Source organism: Corvus moneduloides, chromosome 3, assembly GCF_009650955.1.
Source record: "Corvus moneduloides isolate bCorMon1 chromosome 3, bCorMon1.pri, whole genome shotgun sequence".
NCBI lineage: Eukaryota > Metazoa > Chordata > Aves > Passeriformes > Corvidae > Corvus > Corvus moneduloides.
The window spans coordinates 30,768,676-30,794,572 of NC_045478.1; positions in this window are offsets into that span (position 1 = coordinate 30,768,676).

A 25,897-nucleotide genomic window follows, 5' to 3' on the forward strand; every position below is an offset into this window, starting at 1 on the left:
GTGACTGGACACTGTCAAGCAAGGTTTACAGCCTTTTTATCTGTAGCTAAGAGAAGCTGCAGTATTTAGCTACCTCGGTTGCCACTAGATAAATATTTTCCCTTGATTATATTTATGAGGAAAAGGTGGAAAACAATTAATCTGTTAAAAAGAAATAACCTCTGAAGCATAACCTCCAGAATCTGACGTACTGATTCGCTCATGTTTCCCCAGATGGCAAAGTGGTGAAACAGAACCAAGAACACCCAGAGGCAGTTGCTGCAGCTTCTCTCTACAGGAATTGAGGAAAATTAAGATTATGTTTTCATTGTCCATAATATTGCTTTGGTTCCTTTTACATTGCGTGCATACAAATTCCCATGTGAAATCTGTGAAAAATGAGATTTAAAATAGACTGCAGTCGTGACTAAAGAGCTGTCAGTGAAAGCCTGTAAATTGGTACCCACACTGAGACTGAAGTCTCACCACGATAGAAGAGAACAACACTGTAGAACAGACAATTGGACAATAAGATCATGACAAATCCATGATGCTTTATGCTTGCAACAAAGAGTTAATTTAAATTCAATTTCAAGTAAATTTCCTGTATGAAAACTTAATCTTATTTTCACTCATTTTCTAAGTATTGTAAAAAAAGCCTAGAGTAGAAGCTCTGTTCAGGAGAATTTACATTGGATTCTAAAACACATGAATAATCATCATTATTTGTCTTCTTGAAATTAAAGAAGTATTTTAAAGATAATATTTATACACCCCAGTATTCCGAAAAGAACCAAATCAAAACGAAACTACAGGTGAAAAAAAAAAAACAACATAATCAACCCTTTGCATAGATAATAAAGTGCACAGTTGTAGTCTACTCTTCCTCTAGCCACAGTATTTCCCACTGTTTTTTTTTTTTTTTCAGCAGTATTTCCATCTCTGTCATTTCATCTCAATAGCTCTGTCTGTTTCAAAGGCAGGGATGCTGTTTTATGCCTGCTGCAACACAGAACTCACAGCCATATGGATTGTCCCACAGAGACCCCTATGGGCTCCTAGAAAGGCTTTACAACCCTCATGTGGTCCTTTTAAAGGTATTTTGCTTCTTTCTAGATTCATAAACCCCATAGGTAATATGAGAAGACTCAAAAAAAAAAAAAATTCCCAGTGCTTCCACAGATCATAAATTAATATAAACAGACTGACTTCATGAACAACCTGTTTATTAAGAAATACAGAATCAGTAGGACCAGTGCATCTGCTAATGAGTCTGGAAGCTCTTTTTTCCCCTCTAACAGGGCAAAGAGGATAGTAGCAGTAGTGAAAAAATTTAGCTATTATGCACTGGATAATTTTTTCTGGCCAGAATTATGACACGGCTCTAAGCAAAACCTATTAAAATGTGGGAAAAGGACCAAAACTATTCAATATATCTTGTGAAAACACTCTGAAAACACATACTTTTAAAAGGTTTTTTTCATTAAGATAGGATCAGCTTCTATTGAAGTATCGATGTGTAGTGCATTTTTATATCTAAATTTTATTATTAACATCACCTTTGAAAAAGCAGCATGTAAATGCAGGGAAATATTGAAATGGGCAGTAGAGGGAATTGCTCAAGAAGTTAGTAATTAGTGTTAGAACTTGACAGAACCTGGGACATCTGAAGTTTAGCTGTTCTTCTCTTACCTGTACTTACCTTACTGGCGAGAGAGAATTGCTACCATCTTTTCAGGAACTGCATACTTCTCTTGCTAATTCCTTTCAGATTGCTTCTCAAGTCAGCATTTGGCTTCCTACTCTGTGATGTATGCAATAACTTTTATCCCTGTTTAATAAATTTTGGTAACAGACTGTAGATGTTCTGTGTGCAATTATGCTTTTCAAAACCAAAACCAATCAAAGTTGTACCATTATATTTCATGCTGCAAAGGCTTTCACAAGTATTTCAATAAACTATGCAAAATAATACACTATTGATTTTTATCACTTTAAATAATAGTTATCTACCTGTAGATTACCGGTAACCTAACTATAAAAGTTAAAGTAACAATTTTATTGTTCCAAACTGATATGTAGGAGTCTTGTTTAAGAGATGCTGGGGCAATTCTGTGGGAAGCAACAATCATCCATTGTCCTTCTGAACAGAAACAGCACACACACGCAAATGTACATCACAGTTTTGGTCTTTCTCATCCTGAAGGAGTAGTAAAACCATAGTTGTATTAGAGGAGTACAGACTTCTCAAAGAACAGCCACTTTCTCATTCCTCCTTGACCAATTTTTTTACTCTAAGTGTAAGCAGTGGCATCAAGAAATTCTGTTGCTGCAAAAGCAAATTCACCATACCTTGAAATCTTTAGACCTACTATAAATTCAGAACATTCAGTCCAGGTTCTGCGTTTACTTTAAATATAACACTAACAATGAAATTTTAGCTTGATATTTTTGCTGTCAAACACCTTCCAACAAAGTCCTGATTTTATCACTTTATGCAGAGCAGTGTTCTTTTATGACTTATGTACAGAATTAGTTAATGGACTGTACTCACTACTATCAAGAGAACGTCCCCTTAGAGAAGTGAATAATTAAAGAGTTGTGTCATCAAAATACTGGATAGATCATGCAGCAGTGTATTGCAATACTGCAAAAACTACATCATATGCAAGCAATGTTTTCCATACTTAGCTGCCATAAAATTTGGATGTTTACATGTTATTTCTCTACTGTCTTGGATTTTAAACTTATGCTCTTGTGTGGGCTTCTTCAGATGTGTTGAGAAGGGAATAAATAAGTAGGTCTTATTATTCCACACCAGAAAAGTGTTCTAAACCTAAACCAAGGCAGTTTTTCTACACTCCCATTCTGTAACACCAAGTTATCCTCCATCTCTGCAATTTGAGACCTCAAATTTCAAGCAGCCTATGCATTAATTTATTAGCTGAAAAAAAAATGCCTCTGAATCTCAGTTTGTGGCTTGAATTCTTCACTAATTACTAATTACCCTTTAGAAAGGGGTATGTTCAGATTAAATTTCAATTTTTTTAACAGATTGTTTTGTTGTGTTAATAATGCAAGAATGGTCTCTGAAAATAGGATATAAACAATGATTGCATTGCAATATAATTGTAAAAAACTTGTAAATATACTGCAATGTATCCAAAGTATGACAGGGAGATCATATAGGGATACAACACAGGATTTCAGACACTGTATCAGCAACTGAAACAAAAATAGGATCTTATTTTTCTCATAAACATATGGTGGAATCCCATCTGGTATATCTAACCAGTCTGAGAATTATAACATGTCCTGGATTGTTTTTCAAATCTGTTAAGTCTTTACTAGCAACACTGGTAAATTTTTTATATTCGCGTTGCAGTAGATAAGTCTGAATTTATGTGTGAATCATGCAAAGAGTCATGCAAAGTGATTTTTACAGAGGTTTGTAGGTGACATTTTGAAAATATAGTTTCTACTTCTCTGTAAAAACAAAGGAGATAGATGCTTGATTATAAAAATCCATATGAGATTATACAGTCAAGGTGAATTCTTATGTATTGATGTAAAATGCCAAAAAACCTGCAGAATTTTTTTTCTTGCTCATTCTTTATGGAGAAAGGTTAACTGCAGCCAAAAAAATATAAATTCTTCACTTTTGCACATTGTGCATTTCCATCAGAAATGAGAAAGCACATGTTAGCACATGTTTCAGGGCAGCGTCATTGGGTCTTATACTGATGAGTGGTAAATTGTCCCACGTATCTTTCTTCTCCACTAAATTAAAACATTTTTAATCCCTTCTGATGTATTTTTAATCATTAAATTGTGTAAATAAACAGATTTCTGGATTTCCACCAACCATACTGACACTAAATACTATCAGAGTAACAATGCAATAATTCTGTATGGGTTTTTGCTGTGCATAATGCTATATATAGAAAGGTTGCACAAATTAGATCAGGTAAAAGGAAGAAAACTTCAGAACTGTCAGCTTGACCTCATCATTTCTTCTGAATTTCATGCATTCTCATTATTTTCTACATCTGAATAGGACTTACAATATATAAGTTCTTTGATATATAATCTTAATATATTGTTCAGAAATATATATAGCTAAATAATTTCTACTCTTGCCATTGAATGAGAATATAAACCAAGTAGAGCAAACACCTCCTCACTGTTTTACCACTGTACATCAAATAATGCTGATGAATTTAATGGAAAGCATGAAAATCATTATTAAAAAAATTACCATGAGGAAATATAACTTGATCTGAGGCAGCTATACTGTGTGCCTGTTACAGCCACACAGCTCTAGAATGTCAAAATCCCCTGGACTCCATTGTGACAAAAATACAAGCTGCAGGACCACGCATGCAGCAAGGACAGGATTTATTTGTAAAAGATAGATGCATAAAGCTTTAAGGAAGCCCCTAGGTATCCAAAGTATCCATATTGATGCAATAAGAGATACAATATTGGAGCTTTGGATGACCCATACCTTTTTAAGAATGGCTGCTGAAAGTGACCTGTGTTTCCCTGGGCATTAGATATCCACATGTAAACAGCTGAATGATTCACAAGGTATGTGCAATGCCCAGACAAGCTCCTGTACTCATAAATTCTGTTATATATATACCAGTTTTAAAATTTGTAATAATTCTGTACAATTGCCTGAAATGTGTCTTTATAGGCATCATAACACAAATAAACCTATTCCACCATTTCTTTAGGTAAATATTGTCCATCTTTGTTTGATTTTATAGCAGCTTGGCTAATGAAAGTGAATGCTAGACTTGATAAACTAGAGAATCCCAAATTTCTCACTGAAAGTAAAAAAACAGAGCAGAGGCTTTAGGGGATTTCTGTTTCCTTGATGCTTCCACTTTTTGCACAACAATGTAACTATGGGTTTTTTTCACAGTGTATACAGAACCTGGATGTATTTCATCGCTCCTATGGAGCAAAGCAATTCTTAATAGACTCAGTTTGTCTTGCCAACTCTAAACCATTTAGCTATAAAATACTCTATCAAATATTTAGTATTATACTCCAGTTTGCTATCTATACTCCAATCTGAATTTTATTCGGAATGTGATACCTTTTGAAAGGTACTAACTAAAGAAAAAGGATGCAATCTAGGTTCAAACTGAAATAATTTCTCTAGCTCTCCTAATGGTGCACAGACTCTCTGTGAACCTGATATCTTTTTTTTTTTTTCAGGGTGGGAGGGGTGAAGTCTGATAAAACTCACAGCATAAGAACCGAGAATCAATGATGCATCTACTAGCCCAGTTCCAAGTCTAGTTATTGCACTCGGATATATTTAATCCTTGAGCTTGTTATAGACTTTTATAAGACTTTTATAAGTCTTTCTTACTAGATATATAAGGACTGCATTTTCTTTCTGCATTATCTTAATGTTTACAGTAAAGAAAGAAATTACTTTTTTTTTGCCATGGTGTACCCTATTAAATTAATGCTCCTTTATATATATATATATATCTTAATTATTAGGCAACATTTTCTGTTTTCCCAGCATAAATTGAGTTTCACTCCTCTTGCTTTAATGGAATTTTGCTGCATGTACTGTGATGGCATAAAGAACAACATTTTGCTCAGTGACACTCTGCAGATGCTTTCAAATCTCTTCCTGTGTAAAACCAGGACAAAGGCAGAGCATTCAGCCTGCATTTGGGGGTGGAAAGATTTTGTGGTTTCTCCAGGAGACAAAGCTTTAGTGCCACAGTTGAACCCACACTCCTGACTCATTTTTAGAGTGGTACAGAGCTTAGAAGTGAGGAGACAACACAATAAATATATCCAAAATATTACATGGAATATGACATGTACAAAGACTAACCTTTGAAGATTTCTTTAGGAAAGAAACAGACATGAAGTTTTATTCCAAAAGAGGTGTAATTTTTCTATCGGCCATTTTTGGTGATACAAAAGGAAAGTCAAATCTAATAGGAATACCAAAGCTTCCTTCAAAACTGAATAGTAGCCAGTTATCAGAAGACAGAGAAAGGTCTTTGAATAATTCAAAAACAGCTACCTGTTCCATAGAGAGCTGTCCTCTTGAGGTTTTAAAATGGTTGTGAGAAATGAGCTCGTGCCAAACAAAGGACAAGACTATGAATTTGAATTGAACCATGAAAGTTCTAATAGAATATGTATTATTAAATGTAAAAATAAGTACTTAGTTACTGCAAACTTCTACATTAGCTTTAGGATTATTCTGGTATTGTTGCTTATTTGAAAAATGTTTATGCTACTTATGTTCATAGGATGGTGAGAAATAAAACAAAAACTAAAACACCCTAACCCCACCTTCCTTCTCCCCAGTCTCAGCTTCACTTGCTTCGCACCTGCTCTTCACCCCTGAGCAGTGCCGGGGGATAGGGAATGGGGTTGTGCTCAGCTCATAACTTCTTCCCTCACTGCTCTCACCTTTTTCCCAGCTCTGACATGGGCTCTGCATGCGCCACAGCTCCTTCAGGAGATCTCCATGTGCTCCAGCATGGGTTCCTCTACAGGCTGCAGTGTGGATGTCTGCTGCCCATGGTCTTCCTCCCACACTGCGGGGGAATCTCTGCTCCAGTGCCTGGAGCACATCCTCCCCCTCTTTCTTCAGTGACCTCAGTGTCTACAGAGTTGTTGCTCTCCTATATTATCACTCCTCTCTCTCACAACCTTCAGCATGGAATTTTTTTCCCTTTCTTCACATCTTTCTGCCAAGATGCCCCCACCTGGGCTGTGGGTTTGGCTGTGCTCCGCTCCAGGTGGGTTGGAGCTGCCGGGAACTGGCTGTGTCCAGCACCAGGGAACCTGCACCCAGCACAGCCCTCAAAAACCTGCTCAATTCCTTCTAACATAAAGGAAAGACTTTTTTAAAAGACTCCTACTTAATAAGAAACACATTTAAATCTGCCCCTGCCATCAAAGGATCTGCCAGGAATCTCACTGAAATTAAGGAGGACTTAAGCACTTAAATCTACACATAAAGCTGCTTCATAAAATCTACTTAGGTTTCAACTACCACAAAAAAAAGTATTATGTCCACTACAGTCAGCAAAGAAATCACATTAAACCATGCATGTTTCCGGCAAGTATCTCGATGGACACCTGATTTACCAAGGTCCTTCATCCCATCAGCCAAGTCATAACTGAATTGAGAAGATGAAGTCAGGGAATGGTGTGAATCCCTTAGATACACGAACTAATTGGAAAGTTCTTGTTTTTGCTGATTAATTCTGAAAATGGATCATTACATGCCTTTTTTTTTTATTACAAACATAAAGTATAATGTTGACCTGTCATCAGAGATGAAGAAATATTTTAAGTACAACTGGACAATCACACGCTCCCTAGAAGTATCTTCTTCTCCTGACAAGTCTTCATTATGCTTTATGACATTAATTAAGAGACACAATATAGGAAAATATTTCAACTGTCTCGGATACTAGACAAAAGTAATATACTTTTCCCAACAGTGTGAGCTAACCTCTATAATGAAAGTGCCACCATATGATAATACTCCTTGCACTGTCTATGCTTCTATCTATTTAAACACTACAGGGATTGTCACTGCTTTACTGGATGGATATCTACTATTGTGGAGCAATAATCAACAACATTTTGTATGCTAGATTACAAAATGTCTGAATTGTTTCGGATGAACTTTATTCTTTTATAGCAGTAGAATTGGCAAAACACTTACTAAAAGTAAATTAATTATAAATAATTTTAACCCATGTTTTCTTAGAGAAATACCTCCAACTTGTGGAGACAGGACAGTTACAGGTAGTTTCAGTCAGAACAAGAAAGTGTATAATTATCTAGGTGAGCTAGTTAAACCTTCAGATACAATAGCCTTTCCCTTTAAAAAATAATTGGTCTACAAGAGTTTCTCACATTGTTAATTGTCTGGAAACTAAGGTGAAAACATCTGCAGGGCCAAAGAACACTCTGCAATGAACACTTTAGCCTTTTGCAGCTCTCCCCAGGCTGTACCTGCAGAATAACACAACAAACTGCTATAGTCCAAGATAGGCTCAGCCATTTATAATTGCTCTTTTGCAGCTGGAAGGCTTGGCTCATTTTTTGCTAGGAAACATTTAGTTATTTGTGTGGCAGATTTTATGTGGAAATTAGCTGTTGGATGATCTGGACTATGTAGCACTGACATACAGAGACAGAGTGTTAAAAAGAAAAAAATTGTGTTCCGGACATTGGGCAACTCTTGCATGGAGAATGAGAGTCAAAAACAGGACAGTGAGCTGCTCTACAGATGGAAACAGAAATCTGTGTTGCATGCATCCTTACAATAGTGTCTTCAGCTGGATCACATAAGCCTTCCAAAATTTTTATTCTGCTCAGTTTGTAAATTCCAGCTGGTCCCTGGTTCTACATGACCGCTCCAGTTATTTGCCATCTTAATTACACAAAAAATCTCTCTTAACTCTCTTTCCTATATACAAAAGGCTGGCCTACATGACTATTTCTACATCTGCTGCAACAGTCTCTATTGACCATTTTAAAGTGCCTTATCTAGGTACAATTTTGATAAATCTACAGCAGGAAACACCCAAGGGAACTTCTGGAAGGGCCAGATTCTCCACTTGGGGTTTTAATCAACATGTTTGAGCAGAAATTAGTACAGCCAGAGCAGAAACTGCCTGGGGGAAATACTCTGAAAGCCTTCTTGAAGCCGCTTTGAAACCTTTTGCAACATTTGCTCAAATACTTTGTTGTGAAGGACGTGGGATCTCAGTCATTCAACTTGCCTCATGTTCAGTGTGTTGTTTCTGCAGAAGAGTGCCTGAGGAAATTTCTCACTCCCCAAGGAATTAATGATCCAAGTTAACTGGGTGTGTAAGAGCTACCATTCTGATACCCAGCTATGCAACAACTATAACACATAAACTGTATTTTATACTTTAAATTCTGTCGTGTTTGCCATATTTGCAATACCTCATAAAATAGACTTGAAATAGCACACATATTTTAAGTTGGTTTACGAACTAGATTATAACTACTTCTCAAGCAGGAATAGAAATAAGGATGTTCAGAATTATTTCTCCACTCCATCTCCTAAGAAGCATTTAGCTTTCAATTGTAGCAGATTCCTAAAGTCCCCCAAAGCAGTACCTCAACAGAGGTTATATGCAGACTCTTTTCTTAAAAACAGACATGTAGGAGACTTTGAAAAGAACCATGGACATGAAAGCAGCTTTAGCTCATACTTCCAGCAAACTTGGTACATGCACATATTTCTACAGGAACATAGTCATATCACTACAGGTCTTCTACTTCATGTCTTTTGCTTTAAGTTAGTTCTTCGACCCAACAGAACTGCTGCATACTAACAAAAATTTTGAGAAATTTTAGTCCCAGTGCTAGTCAGATACATAAATAAATACATAAAGTACGGAACAAACAATTGAATTCTCTTTGTTAGCATGAGATTATGTCTAAGAAATTCTTTATTTTTTTGTTTTTTCCCAGCCTGGAAGTAGTTTTGAATTCTAAAACCAAACTCTTTGCCTGTCCCCACAGTGATCTCTGCTGCCTACCTCCACAAAGAAGGTGGATCCAATCTGGCTGTTGAGAACAATCTTTCACACAAGGCATCGCTTGTGGGAATTAATACAGCAGAACAGTCCCAGAGACCATTTAATGGCTGAACACATACAGAAGCAACAATTAAAGAAAGTGAATTTTTAGAAGACTGATAAATTAGTCCAGTTTTAAACTTTCCTGGAGTAGAAGTAATTAATAACAGCTTTCCTGCTAGTGGCTAGTTCCTACTATCAGTCATTATAATTACCACTATGTATTCATGTCTTGGGGTGACTTTATGATGTGTATCCCCTATTGCTGCCCTATGCCCAGAAATTAACTTTGTGCTTTTCTGTGCCTTTAAACTGAGCCTGAGAGGGGGGAGAGGGAAAAAACTGAGCTAACTTTTCACTCTCCTCTGTGTTCTCCTGCTGTGGTAGCAAGAGCAGAGGGAGCACTCTTCTTGCTTTTCATCCAGCTTTTGGCTCCTTTTCTCCGGAGGGAAACAGAGAGTTGAACTTTGTTTTCCTGGGACTTCGGTTGTTCCCTTCTTCTGTTCTGGACTGTTTCAACATCAGAACACATCAGGAGAATTTTCCACCAAGGCCCTGGAGGTGGGCCCACATAGACCCAGCTCTGAGGAGGACGAGAGAGACCACTCCCACAGAAGGACTCTGAAATCTTCCCAGGTTTCTCTCCACAGTGAGAGGTTTTATTATTTAGCATTATTACCCTTTTCCTGTGTGTTTGTTAAATGAATAGCTTTTTATCTCTTTCACTTTCCTCCCAGGAAAATTTCTTTTTTCCCAAACCTGATGGGGGAGTGGGGTTGCAACCTGGCTTCTATCAGAGGATATTTTCCTCCGAATTCATCCAAACTGGCACAATTCAAAGTAGTCAATCCTTAACAATCACAGATGGCACCAGCTGCAAAAATGCAACATCAAGGACCTGATGCCACCTAATTAGCACTGATGGCAGCAGTCCTGCATGCTCTTAGTCTCCATGGTAAAGGTAAGATAGATCTTCAGTGGATGTCTTCTCCACATCCACCAAATTCTGGATCTTTCATAAGGCTAGTGAATTCCCATCCCTATTCCTAAACTCCATTCTACTTCCTGCCTGATCCTTGGGGAATATCACTTTTCCAGGTTGTGGCAGATGCCTTATCCTGCTGCTCATCTGCTACTGCTGCTTTTCCTAGAGCAAAAGAAGTATTTTCCCAGTTCACTAGGTTGCAGTTTTTCAATGAGCACTTACTGTCCATTGGTGTGTTGTTAATAGCTCTGGGGATGCTGCCCTCAACCAGTGTTCATATTTTCAAGGTCCTTGCTATTAACTGGCACTTAAACTGTGCATCATAACAAGAGACACCTGGCATCAAGCTGAGTCCACATCAACAATTTCTCATAACAATTTGATATCCAGCCTAACAGGCCAGAACTAGAACTTCACACTGTTTGCATCAGGCACAATAAGCATAAGGCCCATGGCCAGCAATGGTAGTACATTTTTACCGGATTATTAGGTAAAAAAATGTTTGCACAGTTATGCTATTTTAATGTGTTCCTGTTTGGATTCAAAGGAAGCTACAATTAAAGTCTGCTTGTTGTGCTTCTACATTTATAGGTGCAGTATGCATTTGTTTTAGCTACAGCTGTTTTATGCACCAGTATAACTGTAGCATCAGGGACTGAAAGCTACATAGGACCAGGCAGTTTTGTTAAATTTACTGCTAGATGAGCTCCCTTAGGAAAAGGAGCAGCTTCCCCCTGTTTACCAGCAGGGGATTCCATACATATATTGATGATGTGTTCCCAGTGTTGACCAGATCAGCTTTGGAAAAGAGTTGATCTAATTTCATATGCCTTCAGAAAATCCTCAAAAAAAATCAAGTTTTGATCCAAAACCCAGCACTCTCCTCTAGGTTCTGCTAAACATTTATTAAGGAGTTACAAATGCCTTATGCCTCTCCTGTTATGTCCTATCAGGCAGAGGAGCCATCACTATCATCTTTGTACCCATTACTTGGCTTCAAGGAACACTCCTGACTCCTCTGCCATGATTCGGTGCCATATCCAAGGTTCATACAATACATACCCTTTTGTGACTGAGATTGTCAGTAGCTATTGAAGAAGAGAGTAACAAGCTTCTATTCTTGGATTTTGAGCTACATCTACTGCATGACAGTTATGTCACCTAATTTTCAAGTATTCACTGGTTGTATCCAAGCTTTTCTCAGCCTCATATATTTAAAACTCTGTGGAATGGCTTAACAGTGTGCAGCTGCTTAGGAAAAAATCCAAAACATCTATTTAGGGTTCTAAAAATAAGCATTTAAATGTACCTAATTACAAAGTACTAGAAACCCCACAGTACTGCAGCTATGTAACCCTGAAGGCAACAGAAATTCCCCTCTGCAGGTTAATTTAAATTCCCTAATCTGATCAACAAGGCACAAAGTATGTAGTGGAGCCCAAGGTCTTGAACTCTTTCTTCTTTCTTACTTATAGACACTTTCTCTCTCATCTGGTTTCTACATTCCAATGAAATGACAACCTGCCTTTCATACCCAAGTTTGAGAACATTTTTAGACACAGATTCCTCTATTGCTTCATCACTGAATTACTGTATATAATACTTACTTTTTCTTGGCTTTACAAAGGACATAGGGGTTTACTGAGTTAAGGATTTGTCCTCAGGAGATCTTCCCCATGCTGACTTCCCAACAGACAAAAGTTATCATCTGACCCTTAAGTCCAGGGTCCAGGATCTGGAGTCCAGTTTCTCTGAATTCAATCAAACCCTGGTCTTAGTGGTCTTGTTTTGGAAAGTTTACATATCAAGAGACACAATTAATCTCTTAAAAACATCTAATTTTCTCCATCCAATATACCAGGACCTCAGCAACCTTATAGCATCATTTTACCTGGCTAATCTGGTGGGTTGACATTACAATACTAAATAAAGAAGTAGGGGGTACTTATTTTATGAGTTACATCATTAAACAAGATACATGATCCCAGTCAATGCAGGAGAAGGAACATTGTGCAAGCAGTCTTCCCATTAATCAAAGAATGGTGTGTTGCATGTTTTCCTTTGCTGATCAATGGATAGTCCATCATTATTGCCTCCTAATAAGGGCTAATAGGGATATCTTACTCACTATTTTATCTATACTCTCCACTAAATAATATACCTTGGAAGACAATTAGTCTTACTTTGTTTATCTCATGTGTATAAAAATTACCTTGATTTAGTGTTGCAGTTCAGGAGAGAGGTCAGAAGCTTAAGAGGAAGAATGATAATGCTCAGCAAAGGTAATCATTTTAATCTTGGATATAACAGTCTTTTTATTCTTCACAGAGATCTAGTGTCAATGTTTAGTTCACACCAGATGAAAATAAATGGATTTGAGTTAGCTTCTCAGATGCCAATCTAATTAAACACTTAAGGTAGAAAATATAAGTGACATATGTAGCAGAGCATAGATGTATTTATGCAGTTTATGTAGCAGTTTTCAGGTGTAAAATAAATGATTAAAGCACCAAATTGTTTATTTACTCATTACAAAGCAACTGGCCTTAGTTTTATGCAAAGCGAAGGCAGACTTTCATTTTAAATTACCCTTATGGGAGTTAAGTATCACTCGATAATGACAGTAGGGGAAAAAATCTGCTAAAACAATCCAGCTGCAAATTAAACAATACAATTATCATTTACAATAGCTGGGGTAAGACCAAGTGCTAATGGGTACTAAATGAGAAGGTGACTTTTTTTCACTGGCTTTGTTGGTCATTTTCTGTTGCTCTTTCCACTTTGTCACTGTTAAGGGAAACTGAGGTTGATTCAAAGTAAGTATTTAAGAGTTTAGGCAGAAAGGAGAGCATCTAGAATATAGCTCATAAGCTGCCTGTCGTGTCAAGTGTCACTGGATGATCTAGCCATTACTGGATGTATTTGAGCGGGGCTAGGCACACAGCCAACAAATCTGTGCTCTGAAGTCCTGCATTCATAGACATCTTTATCGCCTGGTGGCTCGGGTTTATTATTTTCTCCAGACCAGTTCAGTTTGACTGATAAATGGGTGTAGGTTCCCCACATGACCACACCATGGTAGTTTTCCGTTTGAATACTTAGAGCATTCCCTGGCACTCCAGTCTGGTTAAGACTACCTTTGCCTGTTGATGACTAGTGGCTGTCATAGGAAACTCTTCTGACTATCAAATAATATAGGATCAGTAAGGAAGTAGATAGGAGGGCCATTCAAGCCCATTTTTAGCCATATTTACTACGCTTTATACTCTACTTTCATGCTGCAGTAGGAATGCTGTCAGGAACTGCTGAGAAAAGCTGTAGAATAAGTTTTGCTTTCTGGGGGTCATTTCTGGTGTTAAAATAATTTTAAAAAATCTGTCAGTGCAAGTATGTGGTGGACAATGAAACCTTATATTTGTATCAGCTTCGTTTTTTCCTTGTGTATTGCAAACAAAGAAGTGTAAGTCCTCCTGCAGGGATTGTTTGCTTTTATATTTTTACACGTTACCATTGTGATGATTCTACATTAAACCCTTCTACTTGCAGAAGAGATCCCTGTTTTATAGCCCCATTTTTTATAGTTTCTATTCATGGTATGAATATTTGTTTGTATTTCTCTATTTTGAACTATCATAGTTTCAAAAGAATAATCTTCATCTTAAACCTCTTCTGCTTGTCATATCTGATTTCACAGAAATTCTGTTTCTAATTATTTTTACCTTAAAAGGTTTTTATTCATGTCCTTACCCCTGTATCTCACTCTTTCCCAGCCATTCCCATATTCCCTCAAAAGATCCTGGTTTAATTTGATTTGAGCTTTATTTCAGTCACTGTACAAAGATAATTTCTAAAGGCAAGAAAATAATGTCCTAAAAAGCAAGTCCTGTGGGAGATCTGTAAAATGACAATCATCTTCTTAAAATATCACAGACTTATTATGCTAAGTATTTCAGTAATGAATACTGTACTCCAATCTTTAAGCATGCAACACAATTTCTTATTTCTCTTTTAAGCCATTCACAGGAATCCACTGACAAAATTATATTTCTGCTAACTTGCTATTCAGTTATAGGAGAGAAATGTTATTATATTTGTGCAAACCATTTTTTCCTTGCTTACGAAACATAACCTTTGATGTTTTTAATAAAAATATAATTTATATATATATATATATTTGAGATTCAATTCTGATTTAAAGAGTGACTTGTGAAAAAGTGAGAGATTAGGATTATATAGATGGGCTACTGCAAAGCAAAGCTGATAAGGTATATCTGTACCGTGGCTTTATGATGGTGCTCACAACATAATTGATGAATTGTGATGGTGTCTCGTTACTGACAGCAGCCTTCTCTTCCTTCCTTTCCTCCTTTGTTCTCTCTGACTTACCCCAAGGCTGTACAATTACTGATCTATTATTCCATTGCCAATCATTAGCTAGTTCTTATTAACAACTTTTTGCCTGTTACAATACTGTAGATGTCACAGTGTTACACAATCCTTGTTACTGCATTTCTCCCTGCAGATTTCTTAGATTGAAATGGGCGTCAAAGTAATTTAGACTAAGGCAGCAATGAAATGGAAGGGGCGATTGTGAAGAGGTAAGTGAGTAACCTAAGGTCAGACTTACTAAATCTTAACTAAATATCCAAATGGCAAGGAAACTTAGGCACAACTCAACCTGTATTTCTGTTCTTTCTTAATTATCCTTGTACTGAATATTAATATTTTCATAACATAAAACCTGAAAAGAACCTTATTAAATATACATACACACTTGTACATCTTTCTTTGTGTGTGTGTATTAAGAAAATCTATGTGCTTCAATATTTATGTCCGTTTCCTCTGTCAAGTTAAATTTCTCTTTTCTTGAGTGAGGTGTCATTCAATATTTTCACCAGTACCCTAGTAGAGTAAGTGCAGGCTGTTCTTATTAATCATTCCTCAAAATTTAAGCCAATGTGGGTGCCAGTATGCTGCCGGATTGAAAGAAAATTCAAAATAATTCAGAGAATTTGAACAAATAATTGCATGAAATTAAACACAAGTAAGTTCCAAGTCATGAATCATTTGCATAAACTTGTTTCAAACATATCTGGTTAGTTAATAGTTCTGTATAAAAGCATGTAGAGGTTGTAGTAGATCATAACCTGAACATGAGTCAAAATGCTGCCAAAGAAACCCTAACCAAACAAACCACAACAAAAAAAAAAACCTAGAGATGATCATAGATACAGAGAAAGTGGCATTTTCTGTAAGATGCATTTAGTATATTTTTTCCGTCTATTTATTACCTGTAAGGCCCCAAGGCTGGAACATTAGGTGCAGAGAGTATAGTGAAGAGCAATGAGAATTCTTGATCTAGAGTCTTGGTCTATATGGGGTCTAGAAAGCATGACCTATGAGTAAAAATTGAAAATATTGGAATTGTTTAGCCAGAACAATGAGTTGGATTGAGATAGTCTTGAAAAGCATAAAAGGCTGGTGTTGGAAAGGAAGGAATATTCTATTTATGACCACAGGACATACAATAAATAACAATTTGCTTCAGTCTCAAAAATGTATAAATTTACATTTAGGAAAAAAGTGTTTCATGGTAATACTAGTGAAGCTTCCTGTGAGAGTGTGGCATTGCATCACCCTTCTTTTCTTGTGAACTGAACTAACATCTGTTAGAAATAGCTGAGGGGATGTTGCTCCTGTCTGGGATATTTAAACTATTAGATGACCTACTGAAGTTCATTCCAGCATTATGAATACATTATTATAAGGTGATTATTTTTCTTTTTACATGTTTTTAGGTTATTTCTGTTTATATAGTAGATATAACACACAGAGATATTTTTTAGTAGAGCAGCAGAACCGTCCAAAATTATTGCTGTGGGATAGGTAAATGACAGCAGTATTTAGATGCTTTTTGATATATCAATATGTGTGAGCTTTACTTTGTGTCATACCTCTTAAAAATCAAAAATACCAGGTTGCATCCAGAAGGCATCCAGATAGTTCACAAATTAATGCACAGCACTAGAGAATGTAAAACTTAAAACAAAATAGAATTTACGGGAAAGAAGCATCAAGTCAATCCTTCCCTAAATTATGAATTCTCAAGCTTTTTTGAACTTGGTGAAAACTCCAGAAGCCTTTGAGCCAGGCTTACATGGCTCCAGTTAAGTCCCTGCTGTGTTGTGTGTGTCAAAATCCATTGAACTGCTGACTGCAGCTGGCTTGATATACTGAGCTGTTTATTTCTGAGAATTTTATGCATTTGACCAGTTTTGAATTTTTAATGAAATGCCTACGGCTTAACACAGGAGAAAACAATAAAGTAAATGGTGCTGATTCTCATACTGCTTACATCAGTTCATGTTTGAATTAACTTCACAAACGTCAGTGGAATTTCTTCTTGATTACATTAATAAAACCAACTCAGAATCAGGCATGCTTTTTACAACAAAATAAATCTATGTTTATTTTTAAAAAATACTTCATCTCCAAGTGCTTTAAGTACACAGTTAAACACCAAGTTAACAGCAAACAGCATTGTTCTCCCAAGTTGTGGCTCAATTTTCTCACTCTGATTAGCTAGCAATTTGTACAATTACACCTAAATGGATGCAATGCTGATTTCACTGCTTATTTTATTATAGCACTAAAGCAGATACAGACCTATCTGCAATGCTTGTTTACAGTATTACTCATAAACAACTTTTTTACACACTATTAAAATTTCCCAGCTTGATTAGCTACCAATCTGCACTAAAACACTCAAGTTAAAATGAAAAGCTAATTGCTCTGAGTTGCTCAGATCATTTACATGCAACAGGATTTATTGGTGCTAATGAAGTTCCAGAACAGGATGGCTTCTATCTCACAGCCTTTTTCTGCCTTTCTACTTAATAATAAAATACATAAAAAATGTCAATATTAGAAAGTTCTTTTAGACCTGTAGGGTAACCAGTCAATCTGATGATACCTTTAAGTCTGTGAAACAGCCACTGAAATCAGTGGAACTCTAGAAACTCTAACTAAAAATTGTATTTTAGGACTAATTATTTAAAGTAAAACATGCAGTTGAAGAGAACAAATCCTCTTCCAATTCCAGCTTATTAGGTAGTTCATCCTAGCAAAATTAATTTTCTTTTGATGCAAATCAGACTTTTTTTGTTTTTACACAAGGGCAAGGAAATTTTGGAATTCTAAAAATCATGAATATAATTTCTAAATAGTATGGTTGTTGTAGTTTGAAATATTGCCTGATAACAGTTTGTTTGCTACAACACAGGTTTATTTTCACTGCATAATGGTTCTTTCTTTTCTCTGCCTTTTCCAATGTGCAATATTCTGCAATGTGCAACACATTTCTCCTGCTGTACTGTTTCATATCGGTTCAAGAGAGGGGAGTGTAAGTCTGTCATCAACCACAGCACAGTTCATGGCTTGAAAAGGTAAGGCTTTTGAGCCTGGAAAGGCAGAGGCTGGAGAAAACACAGAAATCAGGTCTTGGACAAATACTCTGATCACTGAGAAACTGTGCTAAAACCTTGTCGATGTCAGTTTTGCAACACTCAAATCTATTTGTGAATCCACAACCTAAACCCTACAAAAATCAAGTTAGTTTCCTAAACATTTCACCTTGCCAGATGTGTAGTCTTGATGTAAAGAGAGGAACAAGAAACAAGTCCAAAAATATGGAAAGGCTGATCTGCCTCTGAAATGCTCTGCAAGGGAAAGAAAGAGGAGGCCACCTGGTACAACACTTGCCTGAGAAGTGTGAGACCCGAAACCCATACTCATCTTGGGCTGATGAAATTAAATGATGTTAACTGCTTAAAAACCATCTCCGCTCTTCCTTCTAGCTACATTCTACTTTTTCTGCTGGAGATGGAATGATACAGATCGAAGTTTCTAATAGTGGGCCCCAGTAAAAACATAAAGGAAATTGACTTTTTTGCTGGATCTGGATGGGATAGAGTTAATTTTCTTCATGGAAGCCCTTATGGTGCTGTGGTTTGAATCTGTGTCTAAATGTTGTTAACACACTAGTTCTTTGGCTACTGCTGAGGAGCTGCACAGCATCAAGGCTGTTTTTGCTTCTCACACTGCCCCCAGCCCTCCAATAAAACCCACTGAGGCTGTTTTTTCTTCCTTTTTCTCTGCTTCCTGAGCTAGTGGACTGGGGAAGGGGAACTAGCAGACTGGGGGGGAGATACAGGCAGGACAGCTGACGCCAGCTGACCAAAGGTTTATCCTATATGATATCATACTCTACAATAAAAGCTGGGGAAAGAAGGAGGAAAGGACTGGTATTTGGAGTGATGGTTTTCGTCTTCCCAAATAACCATTATGTATGTTGAAGCCCTGCTTTTCTGGAGATGGCTGGACACCAGACTGCTCATGGCAACTATTGAATGAATTCTTTATTTTGCTTTGCTTGCACATGAAGTTTTGCTTTTCCATTTAAACTGTCATTATGTCAAGACACAAGATTTATCTCACTTTTGCTCTTCTGATTCCATTCTCCGTCCTGCTGGGGCAGAGGTGTAGGGACTGCTCTGTGGGGCCTTAGCTGCTAACTGGGATCAACACACCACAACTTTGTAGCCAAGTCACGAAGGCTGAGCTGAATTTGAGAACACAAAATAATTCTACATAGTGATGTGAAACATATAAATTCCATAAGAATCACACAGATCCCTGATGGTGTTTTAAGTCCAACAAAAAAGAAAACAGGATGGTTATAATAAAAATTTTAAGAGTTGTAGCCTATTGGCTGGATATCAGCTGGCTCTTTAAAACACTTGCACTCAGCAAACAAAAGTTGTTCTTCAAATAGAGAGGCCAGAGTTTTTTTCACTGATTTATTCATAAACAGAATATGTCCCTGACATGTCAAAGTCACTGGTGAAAAGCAAATAAAATTTCACAAGTGAACTTTCTCAGAACTAGAATACAGAAGTTTTTCTCTTAACATTATCAGGGATATTTCTTAGAAAATGAGATGGAATGCATATATCAGAAATGAAGCATTCTTTGATAAGTAGGTGATAACAAATGTTCATTAAGAGTTCATTGAACTTAGTAATGTTACTTTTACATTGGCAGGAATAATCCTATCCATAACAAAATACATGTTATGATAACTGAACCCTAGAAAAAATTTCACAGATGAAACCACTGTCAGTTTACAGTTTATTTTGAATTCAGAAATATCTTACTCCACTCAGACAGATTAAATGTCTGTGGCTTTCCAAAGTGTTAAAGCTTTTCAAAAGAAATATTGTGATGACATTAGAAATTAATGTGATAAGCAAGCAGTTTCAGTAAATATCATCTTGTTAAAATGTCAACAGCTAGGCAAGAAAGACAAACTACATGTTTTAATATGAATTTGTACCCAGAAGGAAGCTTTACAGTGTAAAATATTACAGAATAAATATTTTGAAGCAAATTATATTAAATTCTATTTGAAACTTTTACTTTTTTTTTCTATCAGGCTTTTTTACTTATGTTAAAAGATGGTTACCCTTTCAAAACTTCATAATCAAATTAAATAATGACAACTAAAAACTAGTTACAGATGCTGAGATAAAGAACAAAATTGCAAGAAACGGGCTATTTCCTTTAGTACAGAAGATATCAAACTAGATATTCTAAAAATAAGATTTAGAAAACCTCATGATGTTATAAATCTCAAAGAAAGTGTAAAAGGACCTTAAAGATCCTACATGTGACAGAGTTGAGGTTGTTTCAGGAAGCACATGGGCATGAAAACAACGGAAGATGATACTCTGTCAAGTACTTCATCACAGACCGTGCAAAGCAACAAACTCAATCTGCCAGTTTTATGAAAAGTTGAGTCAGATGTAAACACAATGCAATAACACTAAGCCTCTAAATGTCAATAAGAAAAGCTATAGAAGAAAAGAACATAAATAGAGAACTTGACTCTCTGTCATAATACCTGATGTAGTCATATAGGGATTTCAGCTCCTCGGAATCTGAGCTTTGTTCACCAAATGTTGAATTAAGAATTGGAAAATAAAATGCATGAAACATCCCCCTTCATCTTTCCATACCAGGGAATTTCTTCACATATTAAAAAAATATATATAATGAGAAAAACTAATAACATTGAAGATTTTTAAATTTTTCATTTCCACATAGAGATTCTGTGAAAATATGTCTATAACTATAGAATAAAGGTTTAACAGGGAACATTAGCAAAAGTCGTGTGGATCAAAAGCAATCTTGGTCAAATGGCAGACATTCAAAAGCAAGGTTTTAACTGAGAACAGGCCTCTTCATTGCAGTATATTCCACAAATTAAGTCAAAGTTCGTAAATGAGAAAGAAATGATATTATTTTTTCTATTAATAACTCAAATAGTGTAAAAGACTATATGCATGCTTTGGGGCTATTTCAGCATCCCAAGATGGAAACAGTTTTATTCTAGAATCTTCAGGACCTTTGTTTCAAGATCCAATTTATTCTTCAATCAGAACAAATTCAGAAGAAATACAAATCAATGCAGTTTTCTGATCAAAAAAACCCAAAACTGTTGTACTGTCTGCAAGGCCTGTTCCACCTGTTTGTTTTTCATATGCCCTCTCAGAATAATACCTCTTATTTTAATAGTTTATAACATATTCAGAGACAGGGAGTTCTTAATCTTCTTTTGACTATTTCGCCCTGCCTGAGAGGGTGTCCACACTGCAAACAAATGAAAATATGTGGTTTTAACTTTCAAGGTCTTTTCTGCATTACGCACCTTAAGCTGAATGAGGAAGAACTATTATTTCCAGCTTGTAGTATCCTCAAGTATTAATGAAAGAATCCACACATGGAAAAGATATTTTAAATTAACTCTAGCCCTCAACCCCAGTGGATCATTCCTTAGTGAACATTTTCTCATTGTTTGTCCATTTGAATTCAAACAGTCCAAAAGAAAAAAAGGGTTTTCAATAGAATAGAGATACTACAAAAAAAGTAGAATTGTCCTTCTTTCTTAATATACACTACTGAATGGTAAAACATATCTCCATGTATTTCAGAGGCAGTTGTCTACAAAACAGCAATGTGGTGATTAGGAATATTTCAAAATGAAAGGAATAATGTGGAAAACCATATCCATGTGAAGAGTATTCTGATACCACTGAGAGACCCCGTTGTTCAAAATGGCTCTTATGCTACTTGATTATCTTGTCCTTATTTGAATTTAAATTATAGCTTTTCCCAAATCTACAAAGAATTTCTGTGATTTTCTCTCAGAATCTGTCCACTATTTCCTTAGCAGAAAATCAGCTGAAACTTTTGATGTATTTGCACCTAGACACTGATGCAAGGCTACATTATACTCTGACTGAAGTGTATTTTTTGGGAAATGTATGCCAATTCATAAAATTATAGTGTTGTTGAAGATTTTGTTTAGCAATAGGTCGCTGAAAAATAGCATGAACTGCAATATGTGTGGTAATAAGATATCAGAGACTTCTTGGCATGATTCAGTGCATCATGGACATGGAACATAGGTCTGTTAAGAGCCTGGTGATGTTTATCTGGTATTAGATGTCACTGAATATGATTGATGTTGGAATATTAAAAATTACTGTGGAAATGAACACTTATGAAAGATCTTGTCAAATTCACAGAATCGCAGATTCATAAAATCACAGAATTGGTAAGGCTGAAAGGGGCCACAGTGGATCATGTGATCCAACTTCTCTGCTCAAGCGGGGTCATCCCAGAGCACACGGCACCAGATTGTGTCCAGACAGTTCTTGAATATCTCTAGTGAGGGAGACTCAAAAACCTCTCTGGGCAATCTGCTCTTGTGCAAGGTCACCCACACAATAAAGAAGTTCTTCCTCATATTCAGATGGAACTTCCCGTGCATCGGTTTCTGCCCTTTGCCTCTTGTCCTATTGGCTGGCATCACCAAGAAGAGCCTGGAAACATCCTCTTGTCACCCTCCCTTCAGATAGTGATAGACAGTGATGAGGTCCCCTTTCAGTCATCTCTTCTCAAGTCTGAACAGACCCAGCTCCCTCTTTCCTCATAAGAGAGATGCTCCAGTCCCTTAGTCATCTTTGTTGCCATCCCCTGGACCCGCTCCGGGATCTCCATGTCCCTTTATACTGAGGAGCCCAGAACAACACTCCAGATGTGGCCTCACCAGGGCTGAGTAGAGGGGCAGGATCACCTCCCTCAACCTGCTGGCAGTGCTCTTCTTAACGCAGCTCAGGATCCCATTGTCCTTCTTGGCCACAAGGGCACTGCTGGCTCATGGAGAGCTTGTTGTCCACTAGGACCCCCAGGCCCTTCTCCACAGAGTACCAGCCTGTGCTGGCGCATTCCTCCCCATGTGCATTTGCCCTGCACTTGCCTCTGTTGAGTTTCAGACAGTTCTCTGCCCATGTCTTCAGCCTGTCAAGGTCTCTCTGAAGGGCTGCACAGCCCTCTAGGGTATCAGCCACTCCACCCAGCTTTGTGTCATCAGTGAACTTGCTGAGGAGGTCTCTGCTCCTTCATCCAAATCATTGAGAAATAATTTAAACAATACTGGGCCCAGTACTGAATCTTGGGAGACATCAGTAATGACAGGCCTCTAACTAGATCCTGATCAGTTCCACTGATTATGACCTCTGGGACCTGTCATTCGGCCATTTCTCAGTCCATCTCATTGTCCACACTTCCTGAGTTTGCCTATGAGGATATTGTGTGAGAAAGTGTCAAAAGCCATACTGAAGTTGAGGGAGACAATATCCACCGCTCTCCCCCTATCCATCCAGTTGTTGTTTCATCATAGAAGGAAATCAGGTTGGTCAAGCATGATTTCTTTCAATGAATCCATGCTGACTACTCCTGAGCATCTTTTTGTCGTCCATGTGGATATAGGAGACCTTCAGAATAAGGTGCTCCATCATCTTTCCAGGGATTGAGGTGAAGTTAGGCCTTGGGTCATCCTTCTTGCCCTTTTTGAAGACCAGGATAACATTTACTTTCTTCCAGTCCTCAGGCACCTTTCCTGATCCCCATGACCTTTCAAAGATGATGGTGAGTGTCCTCACTATGGTGTCCACCAGACCTCTCACCTTGTGGGTGCCTATGAGCTCATCAGGGCCCATGGACTTTCAGATGTCAAGTTTGTCCAGGTGTTCTCTAATCCATTCCTCCTTGTCCAGGGGAAAGTATTCCTTCCAACATTCCTTTACCCTGGTCTTCTGGGTCAGATATTCCCAAGGGCTGGTCTTGTCAGTGAAGACCAATGCAAAAAAGGCGTTCAGTAACTCTGCCTTCTCTGTGTTCTGTGTTACCAGTCTCCCCTCCATTTAGTAACAGGTCCACACTATTCTTTGTTTCCCTTTTGTTATTGGTGTATTTGAAAAGCCTTCTTGTTCTCCTTTAACTTCTTGGCCAGATCTAACTCCAGATAGCCCTTGTCCTTGTTTCATTTCTACTTACTCTGATAACCTCTCTATATTCATTCCAAGTGGCCCAACCCTGCTTCCATCTCCTGTATGTTTCCTGCTTATACTTGAGTAATGACAGGAGTTCTTTATTCATCCACACAGGTCTCTTCCCCCTATTTCTTGTTTATCAGGATGGACCATTCTTGAGCCTGGAGAAACTGATCATTGAATATCAACCAAAATCTTGAACTCTTCCTCCCTGCAGGAGCTATTTCTATTGGATTCTTCCATGATTGATGAAGATGCCAAAGTTAGCTTACCTGAAGCCCATGGTTATAATCTCACTTGCTGCCCTACTTCCTCTTCACCCAATACTGCCCTCCACAACCTCACTGTCACTGCAGCCAAGCCTGCCCCCAACATTCACATCTCCAACAAGGCCTTCCCTTGTTTGTATGAGGTCAAGCAGCACGCCATTCCTTGTGAGATCCTCCACTTTGTCAGAAAGTTGTCATCAGTGCTTTTCAAGAAAGTCCTGGACTGTTTGTGCTTCACTGCTTGGCTTCTCCAGAAGATTTCAGGGTAGTTAAAATCCCCCACAAGAACCAGGACTTGTGACTGTGAGGCTGCTTCAAGCTACCTGTAAAAAGCCTTATCCACTTCCTCCTCCTGATCAGGCAGCCTGTAGCAAACAGCCACAACAGTGTCACCCTTATTAGTCTTCCCTTCTATCCTAACCCACAAGCTCTCACCTTGCTCCTCATTGACCCCAAGACAGAGCTCAATACATTCCAAGTGTAGCCTCACATAGAGGACAACTCCATCACCATTTGTTGACAGCCAGTCAATTAACTCATTAGTAACAAAGTATCTGAAGAGGTAAAAAGACTCAGAACAAATAGGTAAATATTCTTTGCATATTTAATTGGGGAAAAAAAAGGTTTCAGGGTGCATGAATGTTATGTTATAGAAACAGTGAAGTTGTTCATGGAAACAAAACAAATTTCTTTTTTGATCTTTGTCATTGATTGAAGGAGGCATAGAAAAGGAGTTTGAAGGTTTCAGTTGTTTAAAAATAATTGATTTTATTCATATTTTAAATACTGAAATTCTAAATGACATTGAAAGATAATGATCCAAAAAGAGGTAAAAGGTACCCTGGGAAATAATTCCAAAAAAATTCTTGACTGTTTTGCCAATAAAATCAGTCAAGCCAACAGTCAGGAGAGTAGCAGAAGCTACAAGACCTGTAAGTCTGTGATAGTAATAGTTTTTTCACTCATTAAGACATGAAATTTGAGCTTTACATCCTCTGGAGTAAGCTGGACCTTGTTTGGCCTAATTGTAGATTCAACACCACTTTTCTAAAATAATTGAAAACTGGTATTATTTTCTTCTAAAAAGAAGAGAGCAGAAGGTTAGGAGTGGTCTTGTGTTTTAATAAATCTGCTGTGCAATGGATTGCTACAACTACTATAGAAACCAAGCCATTTCTTTTGACATTCAATTCGCTATATTTTTATTCAGTTCATATTTACAGTTTGCTGATTATAATTCATATTTACAGTCCACTAGTCTATAGGTTTTCTATTGGCAGGAAAGAATTGCATAAGAAAACTTTTTGAAAGCTGGACATCTGAAAATCTGGCAAGGGAGTAGACTCATTGTGGATTTTACAAGATTATGGTTGTGTTATCCAAAAGGTATTCTCAAACCAACCAGCAGCAATTGACAGTACTGGTTTGCTGAGACTTTTAATAGCAGCATTGTTTGATTCCAAGTTCCCATTGACACCCATATGCCAAATTTTTTCAACCTTTTTGAAAAAAACTATTATCCGTAGTTAACATTATACAAAAAAATAACTCAAACTAAGCATTCCATGAGTAAATCACAGGTAG